At 45.2% G+C, this 13,518-nt stretch overlaps 1 long non-coding RNA gene across 1 annotated transcript in view; it reads left to right on the top strand.

The window, feature by feature from the left end:
* The window catches only part of LOC144260971 (uncharacterized), a 42,480-nt gene extending 41,456 nt beyond the window's left edge, over positions 1-1,024 (top strand). Inside the window, exon 4 of the long non-coding RNA XR_013345085.1 lies at positions 269-1,024. This is a non-coding gene — a long non-coding RNA (uncharacterized LOC144260971). The remainder of the gene's footprint in view (positions 1-268) is intronic.
* The last annotated feature ends 12,494 nt before the right edge of the window (positions 1,025-13,518 follow it).

The raw sequence follows: 13,518 nt of genomic DNA, 5'->3' as shown, positions 1-13,518 counted from the left end.
AATTTTATACAGTCGATTGTGTATGTCCCCACTAAGTGCATTAAGTCGGCGGAGTGCATCCTCACTACCGTGGCTAGCATCGACTTACGGAGCGGTGCACTGTGTGTAGCTATCCCACAGTCTCTGCTGCCCATTGGAATTCTGGGTTAAGCTCCTAATGCCTGATCGGGCAAAAACATTGTAGATGGTGGTTTTGGGTACATGTCGTCAGTCGCCCCTCCCTCTGTGAAAGCAACAGCAGACAATCATTTTGTGCCTTTTTTCCTAGGTTACCCATGCAGACACCATTCCACGGCAAGCATGGAGCCCACTCAGCTCACCGCTGCTGTTGTGAGCATTGTAAACACCTTGCGCGTTATCCTGGAGTATGTGCAGAGCCGGGCTAAGAGACGCCAGCATGAGGATGATTGTGGTGAGGACATAGACACAGACGTTCCTGAAAGCACGGGCTGTGGCAATTGGGACATCATGGCGGCAGTGGGGCTGGTTGATACAGTGTAATGCCGATTCTGGGCCTGGCAAACAATCACAGACTGGTGGGACCGCATAGTGTTGCAGGTCTGGGATGATTCACAGTGGCTGTGAAACTTTTACATGCCTAAGGCCGCTTTCCTTGAACTTTGTGAGTTGCTTCCTTCTGCCCTGAAGCACAGGAATACCAAGATGAGAGCTGCCCTGACAGTTGAGAAGCGAGTGGTGATAGCCCTATGGAAGCTTGCAACGCCTGAGTGCTACCGGTCAGTTGGGAATCAACTAGGAGTGGGCAAGTCTACTGTGGGGGCTGCTGTGATCCAAGTAGCCAATGCAGTCACTGATGTTCTGCTATCAAGGGTAGTGACTCTAGGAAATGTAGTACTTGTGGCACCTTAGAGACTAACAAATTTATCTGAGCATAAGCTTTCGTGAGCTACAGCTCACTTCATCAGATGCATTCAGTGGAAAATACAGTGGGGAGATTTATATACATAGAGAACATGAAACAATGGGTGTTACCATACACACTGTAACGAGAGTGATCACTTAAGATGAGCTATTACCAGCAGAAGAGCGGGGGGAGGGGGACCTTTTGTAGTGATAATCAAGGTGGGCCATTTCCAGCAGTTGACAAGAACCTCTGAGGAACAGTGGGGGGTGGGAGGGGGAAATAAACATGGGGAAATAGTTTTACTTTGTGTAATGACACATCCACTCCCAGTCTCTATTCAAGCCTAAGTTAATTGTATCCAGTTTGCAAATTAATTCCAATTCAGCAGTCTCTCGTTGGAGTCTGTTTTTAAAGGTTTTTTGTTGAAGAATTGCAACTTTTAGGTCTGTAATCAAGTGACCAGAGAGACTGAAGTGTTCTCTGACTGGTTTTTGAATGTTATAATTCTTGACGTCTGATTTGTGTCCATTTATTCTTTTACGTAGAGACTGTCCAGTTTGACCAATGTACATGGCAGAGGGGCATTGCTGGCACATGATGGCATCTATCACATTGGTAGATGTGCAGGTGAACGAGCCTCTGATAGTGTGGCTGATGTGATTAAGCCCTATGATGGTGTCCCCTGAATAGATATGTGGACACAGTTGGCAACGGGCTTTGTTGCAAGGATAGGTTCCTGGGTTAGTGGTTCTGTTGTGTGGTGTGTGGTTGCTGGTGAGTATTTGCTTCAGGTTGGGGGGCTGTCTGTAAGCGAGGACTGGCCTGTCTCCCAAGATTTGTAAGAGTGATGGGTCGTTCTTCAGGATAGGTTGTAGATCCTTGATGATGCGTTGGAGAGGTTTTAGTTGGGGGCTGAAGGTGATGGCTAGTGGCGTTCTGTTATTTTCTTTGTTGGGCCTGTCCTGTAGTAGGTGACTTCTGGGTACTCTCCTGGCTCTGTCAATTTGTTTCTTCACTTCAGCAGGTGGGTACTGTAGTTGTAAGAATGCTTGATAGAGATCTTGTAGGTGTTTGTCTCTGTCTGAGGGGTTGGAGCAAATGTGATCGTATCATAGAGGTTGGCTGTAGACAATGGATCGTGTGGTGTGGTCTGGGTGAAAGCTGGAGGCATGTAGGTAGGAATAGCGGTCAGTAGGTTTCTGGTATAGGGTGCTGTTTATGTGACCATCACTTATTAGCACCATAGTGTCCAGGAAGTGGATCTCTTGTGAGGTCTGGTCCAGGCTGAGGTTGATGGTGGGATGGAAATGTGCAGATCATACTGGATGGCTTTGCTGCAATGGGGTTCCCTAACTGTGGTGGGGCGATAGATGGAACATATATCCCTATCATGGCACCGGACCACCTTGCCAACCAGTGTATAAACCGCAAGGGGTACTTCTCAATGGTGCTACAAGCACTGGTGGATCACAAGGGACGTTTCACCGACATCAACGTGGGATGACCGGGAAAGGTGCATGATGCTCGCATCTTTAGAACTCAGGGCTGTTCGAGCAGTTGCAAGAAGGGACTTACTTTCCAGACCAGAAAATAACCATTGGGGATGTTGAAATGCCAATAACCTTGGGGACCCAGCCTACCCCTTGCTCCCATGCCTCATGATGCTGTTCATAGGCAGCCTGGACATTAGTAAGGAGCAGTTTAACTATAGGCTGAGCAAGTGCAGAATGGTGGTAGAATGTGCCTTTGGACACTTAAAAGCTCGCTGGCACTGTTTGCTGACTAGGTTAGACCTCAGCGCAACCAACATTCCCATTGTTATTGCTGGTTGCTGTGTGCTCCATAATATCTGTGAGAGTAAGGGGGAGATGTTTATGGCAGGGTGGGAGGTTGAGGCAAATTGGTGGCTGATTTTGAGCAGCCAGACACCAGGGCGATTAGAAGAGCACAGCTAGGCGCGCTGCGTATCAGAGAGGCTTTGAAAACCAGTTTCATGACTGACCAGGCTACAGTGTGACAGTTGTGTGTGTTTCTCCTTGCTGCAAACCCGCCCCCTATGTTGATTTTAATTCCCTATAAGCCAACCACCCTCCCCGCTGTGATCACAGCTGGCAAAGGAAATAAAGTAACTATTGTTTTGAAACCATGCATTCTTTCTTTCTTAATTTTTTTTTAAAAAGTGAGAAAACTGACAAAGTAGCCCGGGTGGGGTGGGGTGTGGGAGGAGGGAAGGACAAGGCCACATTGCTTATTGTAGCCACACTACAAATCAAAACTATTTGAATGACAGCCTTCCGTTGCTTGGGCTATCCTCTGGAGTGGAGTGTCTGGGTGCCCAGAGCCTCTCCTCCCCGCCATTCTTGGGCATCTGGGTGAGGAGGATATGGAACTTGGAGAGGAGGGCAGGTGGTTATACAATGGATGCAGCGGGGGTCTGTACTCTTGTTGGCTTTCCTGCAGCTCCAACAGATGCTTCATCATGTCCGTTTGCTCCCTCATTAGCCTCAGCATTGCATCCTGCCTCTTCTCATCATGCTCACTTAATGCTTTCCTGGTCTCTGCCACTGAATGCCTCCATGAATTAATCTGTGCCCTAGCAGTGCAGGAGGACTGCATGAGCTCAGAAAACATGTCATCGCGAATGCGTTTTTGTTCGCCTTCTAATCTGCGGTAACCTCAGGGACAGAGATGATAGGGGGAATATAGAAACATTTGCACCTCAGGGGAGATAAAAAGGGAGAGCAACATTTAAGATGATACATTTCTGAGAACAAAAGGGAAACTCTTTCACAGTGAATCAAGCAATTCACAGCAGACAGCACATGTGCTTTAGGTACAATGTCGCATTTTGTCTTTTATACTGAGTGCCAGCCGGTATGGTGACACATCACACACAGCTGGGCAACAGAATTCGGTTTCCAGGCAGCCATGGTAAGCCTTTTGGTACGTGGGGTTGGCTTCTTCCGCCTTCATAACATGTGGGAATGGTTTCAAACCGCAGCACCATCCTTTCCCATAGCAAGCAATGCCATTTAAAAGGAGGGGCTGCGGTTTTTGGGTGGATGTGCAGCACACACCTCCCTCCACCCCGCCGCATGGCTATTTTCTGGGATGATCCCTTTTAGCCAAGCACAAACAACACAGCATAACGGGGTCCTTTTACTGTTCCCCTATTTCAACTAGGCGACCATGAATGATATCACTCTCCTGAGGCTAACACAGAAAGATAAAGACCGAATGTTGCTTGAATGCGACCAAAACCCAGGATCATTCGTTGCCATGCTTTGTGCGACAATGATTCCAGACTATTTGCTACTGGCTTGGCGTGGTAAAGTGTCCTACCGTGGAGGACAAAATAAGGCAACCCTCCCCAGAAACCTTCAGAGTACCTCCAGGAGAGCTTCATGGAGATGTCCCTGAAGGATTCCAGCTCCATCCCCAGACACATTAACAGACTTCTCCAGTAGCTGTACTGGCCGCGAATGCATCCCAATTCTTCAGGACAAATCAAACATTAAACACTATTGCTTTTAAACCCTGTACTGTAGTTACAAATGTGCACTCACCAGAGCTGCCTTCTCCAGCTTCAGGGTCGGGATCCCACCTTGGGAGGGTATTGGCTCCAGGGTGATGAAAAGGTCCTGGCTGCCGGGGAGAATGGATTCACCGCTTGCCTGCTGTGCATTCTCCTCCTCCTCCTCTTCCTCATCCACAAAATCCTCCTCCCTGTTGCGTAAGACTCCCCCCTTGCAGGTGTCCACGGACAGTGGTGGGGTAATGGTAGGGTCCCCCCTGGAATGCCATGCAACTGATCATAGAAGCAGCATGTATGGGGCTCTGACCCGGAGTGACCGTTTGCCTCCTTTGTCTTTTGGTAGGCTTGCCTGAGCTCCTTAATGTAGCCTCTCTCCACCATGCCCTGTGCGATTTTTGGCATATATATTAGCATTTCTTCTTTTTGATCAGAGTTTGGCCTGCACAGATTCTTCTCCCCATACAGCAATCAGATCCAGTGTCTCCCTTTCGATCCATGCTGGAGCACGTTTGTGATTCTGGGGGGACTGCATGGTCACCTGTGCTGCTGAGCTCACCACGCTGACCAAACAGGAAATGAAATTCAAAATTTCCCAGGGCTTTTACTGTGTTCACCTGGCTAGTGCATCGGAGTTCAAAGTGCTGTCCAGAGTGGTCACATTGGAGCACTCCGGGATAGCTCCCGGAGGCCAATACCATCAAATTGTGTCCCAGCAAGGTGGATTATAGAGCTACTTCCCTCGCTGGGGAGGAGTACAGAAGTTGATTTTAAGAGCCCTTTATGTCCCCGGAACGGGGTTGGTTGTGTAGATGCATTCATTTTAAAATCGACCTAACAGGGCTAAATTTGACCTAACCCCATAGTGTAGACCAGGGCTTAGGGTTTGTCAACAATGCAAAGAAAGACCCGTGGCCAGCAGCAGCATGTCTCCGAGTCTGGATCTACAGACTTGGGTGTGTGGGGTTCTCCCTGTGGCACTAAAAATAGCTGTGTAGGTGTTCCCGCTTAGGTTGGAGCTTGGACTCTCAAACCCGGCAAAAGAGCCCTGTTGCAGTCAGTGCAGCTTTGCCAATTTACATCCCCTGAGGACCTGGCCCCTGGGTGTTAAGGCCAGAAGCAGCCACGTTCTTCCCCCAAATCCTGCATGCTGGTGCTTGGGTTTGGTTTTGGCTTCTAAGTCCCGAGAAGTGCATAATCTTAGCAAGGCTGATGGGCACAAGGTTGTTTTCTTTACAAGGTATTTTAAATAATTTTCAAATCATGTTTTCCTCTTTGGTGTTCGTAACCATCCCTTTTAGGCTTACACAGAAATCTATTAACTCTTCCCTTCCTGATGGATCTGATCCTGCTCCCATTGAAACCCATGCCAAAACTTCATTCACTTGCAGCAGGACTGGGCCTGTACATTCCCAGTCATCCATTGTTGTGCTCATACGTGTTGGGATGCATCCGGTGTTGTTTTTTTGGCAAACTTGCAAAAGTAATTGAAAGAACTCATCCCCCATCTCTTCCTTGCACATGTGCTATGTTTCTATATACACATTTGTGCAGATATTGCTACATGAACACATGGGGGGGGGGGACATGGGGGGAAGTGTGTAGAAGCTTTAGTTTGAGATTAAGATCTGTATATATCTTGTTTCTTTCCCCAGTAATTAAAAAAAGAGGCCAGATCTTTAGTTATTGTAAAAGAGCATAGATAGATCATCCCCATCTGATAATCTGTCTGTGACCTTAGAGCTTTCTGTAGGCTTTTTTTTCTTTAATTTTACAAACCACTGAACAATACATGCTAATACTTACATTACTCTAACATCCAACCTTCTAAGAACAGACTGTGTTTTCAATTAATGTACAGAAGTTTGGGGTCTTCTTATCTCTTCATAAATGCTGTCCAACCTGCAAACTAATTGAGCCTGAATGAAATGAATTTGAGGACAAATTTGTAATCCATTATGTGTACAGCTGACTACTGTATTTGTGTAACATCCTGGTTTTATCATCTTTCTTCTGCTGATTCTTTGGATAGTACTATGTAAGTGATGACTATCATGTGTTAATATATGGAGTGCTCCTGGGACCTAATGCATTACAGTTCAGGGTGATTAAATGTATTTTTCTATGATTCAGAAGCTAAATGGTAGATCATTATTATCTACATGTATGTGAAAGGTTATTTATATTTTTGATCAGGCGAAGGGTTCCTAAGGACCTTAAAATGATTAAGTCCTTAATATTTAGAGCTGTCAATAGGGCTAACACTTGTCATGTTCTCTTCTGAAAAGCAAGGTTTTTAAATGTTGTGTTAGAACAGAATAAAGGAAACATCTTTTGGGTTTTTATTAGCACTTTAAAAAAAATCTGAATTCAGAAATGCACAAGTTCTACCTTTCTTTCCTCATTTTGCCTTCTAACGTTTCCTGACTCTTAGCATAGTGAGACGTTTGCGGATGGGGGAATGTGGGGATATTGGGAGAAAGGAAGGAGAATATGAAGGAGCTGGGCAATGTAAGAGGGCAGGAGAATGATAATGAAGGGGGGAAAAGGGGGAAAAATGGCAGCTCTCCTATCTTTAAAGAAAGAGGAAGTGAAGTTCCCCTCTTAGCAACCTAGCTGCCCTGCCCACTTTCTTATGTGTGCAATTGTGTGGGATTTACAAAAGCTTTTCATATTAGCCTAACTCTGCTCCTGTTTAAGCCAGCAGTAAAACTCACATGGCTTCAATGGGAGCAGTATTAGGCAACCCTGAATGCTTCTGAAAATCCCATGTTTTGTGTGTATTTAAGATTCTATTTCCCCCCTGGAATGATCAAACACAAACTAGGATGGGATATTTTCCCCCCTAGTGTTTTAAAAGGTAGAAGAATGACCCAAATGTAATGCAATTTATTATGCTTCAAATGGCTCCAAACTTTAAGCCAAATCTCTTTCATTTTTTTTAGTTGTTTTTTGGGAGGGAGGGGAGCATACTCATGACTCTAACTCTTGGGTCTTGCAATACTGATATTTTAGCTATAACACATAGCTGTGCTGATGATTGGGTGTCTTCAGCTCCCCTAAAGTTTCTGTGACCTCAGTGAAGTTGCATTTACATGTCTGTGGGCAGACTTGGATCCATTTGATGTAGGAGTTGCTGCTAGTGCTGTGTTGGCCTGGGCTTACCTGTGGAGGAGTTGCTGGGTGAGCATGCTGTTAAGGGAGAGAGGGCAGGGCAATCTCCTCATGGAAGAGGGAGTCTTGCCAGAGTCAAACTGAAAAGAGAGCCTGAGAGTCCCCTTAGGCAGGGGGAAGAGAGAGGACTCAGAGAAATGGCTTCACTTCCACAGGAACAACAGACATTCTACAGCAGTTCTGTATCAGCCACCATGGAGATGAGGGTGGGGAAGGGGAGTGGAGGGGTTATAGCTGCTCTGTCTGCAGTTACACAAGTCTGTGACCACAGAACCTTGCAGAGCGTGTGTGCAACTCCAACCTATGATAGAGGCAGCTTTGGAGCTGCCCTGTCTGCAGATCAGGTTTGTGGGGGTTCTGGATTCCTATTTCACCTATCCCTGCATAGCTCCATGCACAGTGCTCATTTCATCTGGCTTCGGGTGAGGCTGAGGGTGGTAGGCAAGGAGTATCCAGGTGGGGAGAGCAGAACAGGTTGATGAGACAAGATTGTTTCCATTTTAGCTCACAGGTCTTGAGTTTTGTGTTTTCTCTTTATTTTATTCTCCTTCAAGGATGTGTGAAAGAATTGTAGTGTCATGGTGCAAACTACAGAGTAGAAGTCAAGACAGTGCTTTTCAGGGAAGTTCATGTCTCAGACAGTTGCACGCGCTGTATGCACCAAATCAGCCACATAATTAAAACAAGTCTAGAGGCAGCCTTAATTTTAAAAACGTTCACAGAACAAAATGCACATGGACAAACAGTCAGGTAATTGACTCCCCTCTGGGGTTTGTTTTTAAAAAGCCTCTCACTCTGGCCCCTGCTCTAACTTTGCTGGCACTGCCAGGTTTTTTGGCAAGCCGTTCTTTCCACAAGTGGGGGTGAGAAAGAACACATAGCAATAAAAATCTGAAAACACTTGAACAAACAGATGCGTGCTTTATCCTAGCAGCCTTTTCCCTGGCATTCTAATGGCTGACAAAAATATTTGAGTAAAAAATTACAACTAAGTTCAGAAAAGACAAGCAATGTGTTATAGAATCATTCAAGGGACTCAGAAAGAAATTGCAACCCTTGCTTTATGCTTCACCACTGTGCCCTAGTGAAGACAGTGGGTGTGATGATGATAAGATTGTGTAAATCCAGAGTAAATTCTATTAACTTCAGTGGTATTGCTTTGGATTTACAGCTTAGTACCTGAGAATCTCTGACCCACCATCTCCAATGAATTCTACTCTTTCTTCAAGAGAATTCAGGATAGCTCTCTGTGCATTTTTCACCTGCTTGTGATCTATCATCTGAAGAGAAGGCAGAAGCTTGCCCAAATCTTAGTTACCCTAATGAATGCCTCCTTGCTTAATTAAAGAAACACAGAGTTCCATATATAATCACACTCATCTTATCTTAGGCAGCCTTTTACATTGATTTTAAAGTTATGGGCCAGTTCCTGAAGTCTTTGCTTGATCCTTTTACAGGCAAATTCCCATTGGTTTCAGTGAGAGGTTAAAAATGGAGATCATTGTGCTGGGGAAACTGTTCCACATGTAACCATCCATGGAGGGTTCCCTCTCCCTCCCTGTGTAGAGGTGGGATCAGCCACCTCAGTGGCACTGTTCATCCCATGCCGGGGATTCCATAGTCTGTACTGGCAGCATAGGTGGCGGATATAATAGGCCAGGGAAGGCTCAGCCTTTCCTGGCGCAGCCACTGCTGCGGGATGTTGGGTTGCATGTTTTTACTTATTATTACGTGCTAAGCAGGTTCTGGGGCATCTGAGGAGGCGGTATTTGCTATTCAGCTTCCTGGGCTCATCAGGACTCCAGAGAGTTTACTGATGAACCCGGTAAGCTGAATAGCAGATACTGCCTCCTCAGCCACCTGGGAAACTGCATGGTGCGTATAAAAAGCTCAACGTTCTTCTGCTGAGCATCTGGGAGTTTCGGGAGAGGAGGTGTACCACCTTTCCCATTCTCCATCCGGGGCAGCTGAGGGCGGCTAGAGCAGCTGGACTGGCTCGACTTGATCCGCCGGCCAGTGCATCTGAAGATGGCCTGGAGCTCCTCTGGCCATGGGAGGGCAGAGGTGGAGGAGGGCTCAGAGCTCCAGCTGTGTGTGTGTGGCTGGGGGGGGAGGGGGCTAGCCTCCCTGAAGGGGGAATCCACCCACCACCCATGATTGGCAGGTTCCAGGATCCACGTGTAGGGAGGCGCAATGGGAGAAGGACAGTAGGGCACAGGGATAATATGAGGTAAATGGTATTAATGGTACATCATTTGTGAAGTTCATATATTTAGGTGGCATTAACTTTTTCAAGGAGCCATCTGGGATGGGAACCCCTTTTTAAAAAGGGCTCTTGGAGGGCCTCTTTGGGAGAGCCTTGGCACTGTGGTTCCAGGGAGAAATGATAGTCAGGGAGCACCAGAGCTGATGGCCCTTTGCCTCTGGACAGATACTCCCTGTTTATTTTAACAAGGAAAGGGACCCTGCCTGGACAATGAAACAATTTGTGAAAAACTCCACAAGGGGAGCACTCCCAGTGTTTTCCTTCTCCTGGGACCTCCTGCCACAGGTTTTCCCATAGAAAAGGGGTGATCAGTCTTGGTTCAGGACTTCAGGATTTGCCTAACTGTGCTCTACCCAGCCTTGTTGCAGCTGAGTTAATTTTGTTCTGAAGTCTTCTCATTTTAAATATACAGCTTGAATGTCTCTTTCTTCTGTTCCACATTTTAATGAAGCAGATCAAAACCTGCAAATATGATGAAAAGCTTCCTGGAGCCCAAGATTTATTTTGCTGCAAGGCAGGGGATCCCAGCACTGGCACACATCTAGTGCTAGATGAAATAGTATGGTAGGTCATCGAAGCAATAGCATGCTTTTCTTACTCTCTAGATGGAAGAGCGAAGAGTGCCTTAAACAATTCCCCAATCCATTAGCATGTTTTTCAGCGTCAGCATCACTCATCGCCTGTTGTGTCATTTCCCATTCTTTATTTTTTTGGCATGTATCAGTGGGACTTCTGAATGGCTGTAGCCTATTGATTCTGGACTGCAGTGGAAGTATTATTGTGACAATTACACACAATTGCTAATAATAAGTACAAGTCTTTATAAACTCATCTTAGAACTCTAGGTTTACTTCTTAATTTGCTAATTGGATTGTGCTGGGCATAGGTCCTGTTTACACTGGCTATGCACTTTACCTATATTAGAGGTCAATGCTTAACACGCTTCCGACTCAAATAGTTTGTAATGTGTTTTCACAAACCAGTGTGGACAGGGCTAAACTGTACTAGAGCCATATTTATAAAAGTCTAAGTACTGGTGATCCAGCATGACCATATCCTAGTCACTTGCATAATAATTTGTGCTTTCAAAGCACTAGGCAATCATTAACTAACCGAGCTCTGCCTCCATCCACACAGATGGAGCAACCAACCCCACTAGAAGCCATTTTAGCTACAAATGTGAAAAGTGTAAACATCCCCTTAGATGGGTAAAAGTCCAGTGCAGCTGGACCTCCCAAAGGAAAGTTCTTTGAATGTTCTACCTATTCTGTGCAGGTTAGTATAGGACATCTGGAGGCAGGGCTAGTGAGGAATGGCTTAAAAGGCACATTCGTTTTAGAAAAGATAGCCTGAAAGAGAGAATCCTTTGACCTTGATATAACGATTGATTTCTGTTGCCTTCCACATATGGATAAGGTTGAGAATTAGGTACATGGTGGGTTCCCCGGCAGAAGATCTGCCAGACATCCAAAAACAGATGAGTCGCATATAGATTAAACCCAAATAGGATACGAATCAGTAGTTTGTCCAAATGCAAAAGTGGCTAAATCAGTGGTGTGTGGCAGTCTGGATTCTTGGGGTCTATTCTAGTCTCTGTCACTGACTCACTGTGTGACCTTGGGAAAGTCTCAGGCTCTTTGGGCAACATAAAACAAAAAGCATCAGCAGTACAGAAGGCATTTGCCATAATTGGCACGAATAGACCACCAGCTTGACAACCAAAGTGGGGAGGCAAATAATTGATAGGGCAAAGAGAATGAACTATCATCTTAAATCTACAGAGAATTCCTTTGTGTCAGTCTGGACCACAAGTGTGGGGAAGCTTATACTATTCTCTGTATTGTACCTGTTCTGTACAGATACTGTAGAAGACTTCCAACAGTAGAAGACTGTCAATTTGAAATCTTTCACGAGTACTAAAGTAACAAAATAAACTCTAGGTTTTCATTTTGGGGAAATAAAAGGTAATCTAAAAAAATAAGGCCCTACCCTCTCTATGCATCTGGACTTTTTCTGGTCCTTTTTGTGTGGATTATCTTGAGGAAACAATCTATGGTTCTTCCACATCCTGTGAGTATGTGGATAGTGACAGTCCCCTGGGTGGCATCAACCCACAGTTGGATCCCTGTGGAAGGCTATTGATGGGGTTAGGAATTCTTAGCCTTTGTCTACACTAATGGGAAAAGTAGATCTAAGCTATGCAATTTGAGTTACATGAATAGCGTAACTCAAATCTACGGAGCTTAGATCTATTTACCACGGGGTCTACACTATACAATGTCGACAGGAGATGCTCTCCCATCAACTCCCCCTACTCTTCTTGATCTGGTGGAATACAGGAGTCAACGGGAGAGTGATCTGCAGTCAATACATCGATCGCCGCTCGTTGTTGCCCCGGTAAGTGTAGACAAACTCTTAGTTGGGGAGGTGATGGCCAGGGCTTGGGAGGAGAAAGTGAGCATCCACGCTGGTATCACATTGCCTAGCTCCTTGGATGTGCTTACTAATGATTACACGTTGATATTGCAGTTGTGCCCAGATGCTCTAATCAGTACTGAGGCTGTATTGTGCCAAGTGCTGTATAAATGCATACAAAGACACAATGTAAAAGCTGGTGGACAGTTAATGAAGCCTGAGGCTACACTTTCAGATGAGTGTCTAGAGCTAGGCACGTAAGCCATATTTAGCTACTTAATACCCTGAGCCTGTTTTTTCAGAGCTGCTGAGTAGCTACTTGAAATGTTCATCCCAATCTAGTTTTATTTATGTGCCTAAAAATGGATTTAGGTAACCAGCTTTGAGCAACCCAAGTCTGAAAACTGTGATCATAGACTTTGCTTAACTTCATTATATGCAGTGGGCCCAATTTTGCTCTCAGCAGCACTGGTGCATCTCTTATTGGAAAGACCCAAGCATTCCTGACGGTCAGCTATGTAATCCTTAGACAACACTTCTTTCTGTTGGATGAATTGTCATTCCTGTGCTATTTTGGCAGTGTACAATAACAAAGGCAGTTACATCCAGATAGGAAAAATTGGGCTCAATGAATATGTGAAGAGATAGTTTCAGTGATCCAGTTTCCTCATTTATATTCCATGAAATAACATCCTCCTCTTTCCCAAAAACTTCTTCGCTTTTTTGTCAGTCTCTTATTATGGGATCCAAGTATATTTATCAGATTTTTTTCATCAGTTTCTTGGCCAGTCACAAGGATTGTTTGTGAAAAACACCATGATGTTTCAATTTCTTGCCATGGTAGAACATATGTCAGCAAGCTGCAACCTAAGTCGGCAAATTATTCCATGCTGTATGGGACCACAGACAACAGTGGTCAGTTCAAGAGCCACCAGAAGTTCTGTCACTTCAGGAATTCATTGTCCTCCTTTCAAAATCAAGAATTGGCTGCTTTAGCTTGACAGGAACATTAAAAATGCATTGCAATTTATTTATTTTTTAATTTCAGTTCTCTTCTCCATTTGTAGCAGTAGACCTCTCTTTGCCCCATGTCTAGTTTGGCAGCATGAGCAACTGCTTGTCGGATGCATGTTTAAAATAATCAGTTGCTGATCATAGCAAGGCATGTAGCTTTCTGTTATGAAGAAAAGTTAGGTTCCAGACTCAAGAAAGATGCAAGTGTTGCATTCTATGTCAGACTTTAGTGATCACCAACGGATGTAGCTA

The sequence above is a fragment of the Eretmochelys imbricata genome, chromosome 2 (assembly GCF_965152235.1).
Source record: "Eretmochelys imbricata isolate rEreImb1 chromosome 2, rEreImb1.hap1, whole genome shotgun sequence".
Lineage (NCBI taxonomy): Eukaryota > Metazoa > Chordata > Testudines > Cheloniidae > Eretmochelys > Eretmochelys imbricata.
Note: the sequence above shows the minus strand (reverse complement) of the source record. Positions and strands in the feature narration are given on the sequence as shown.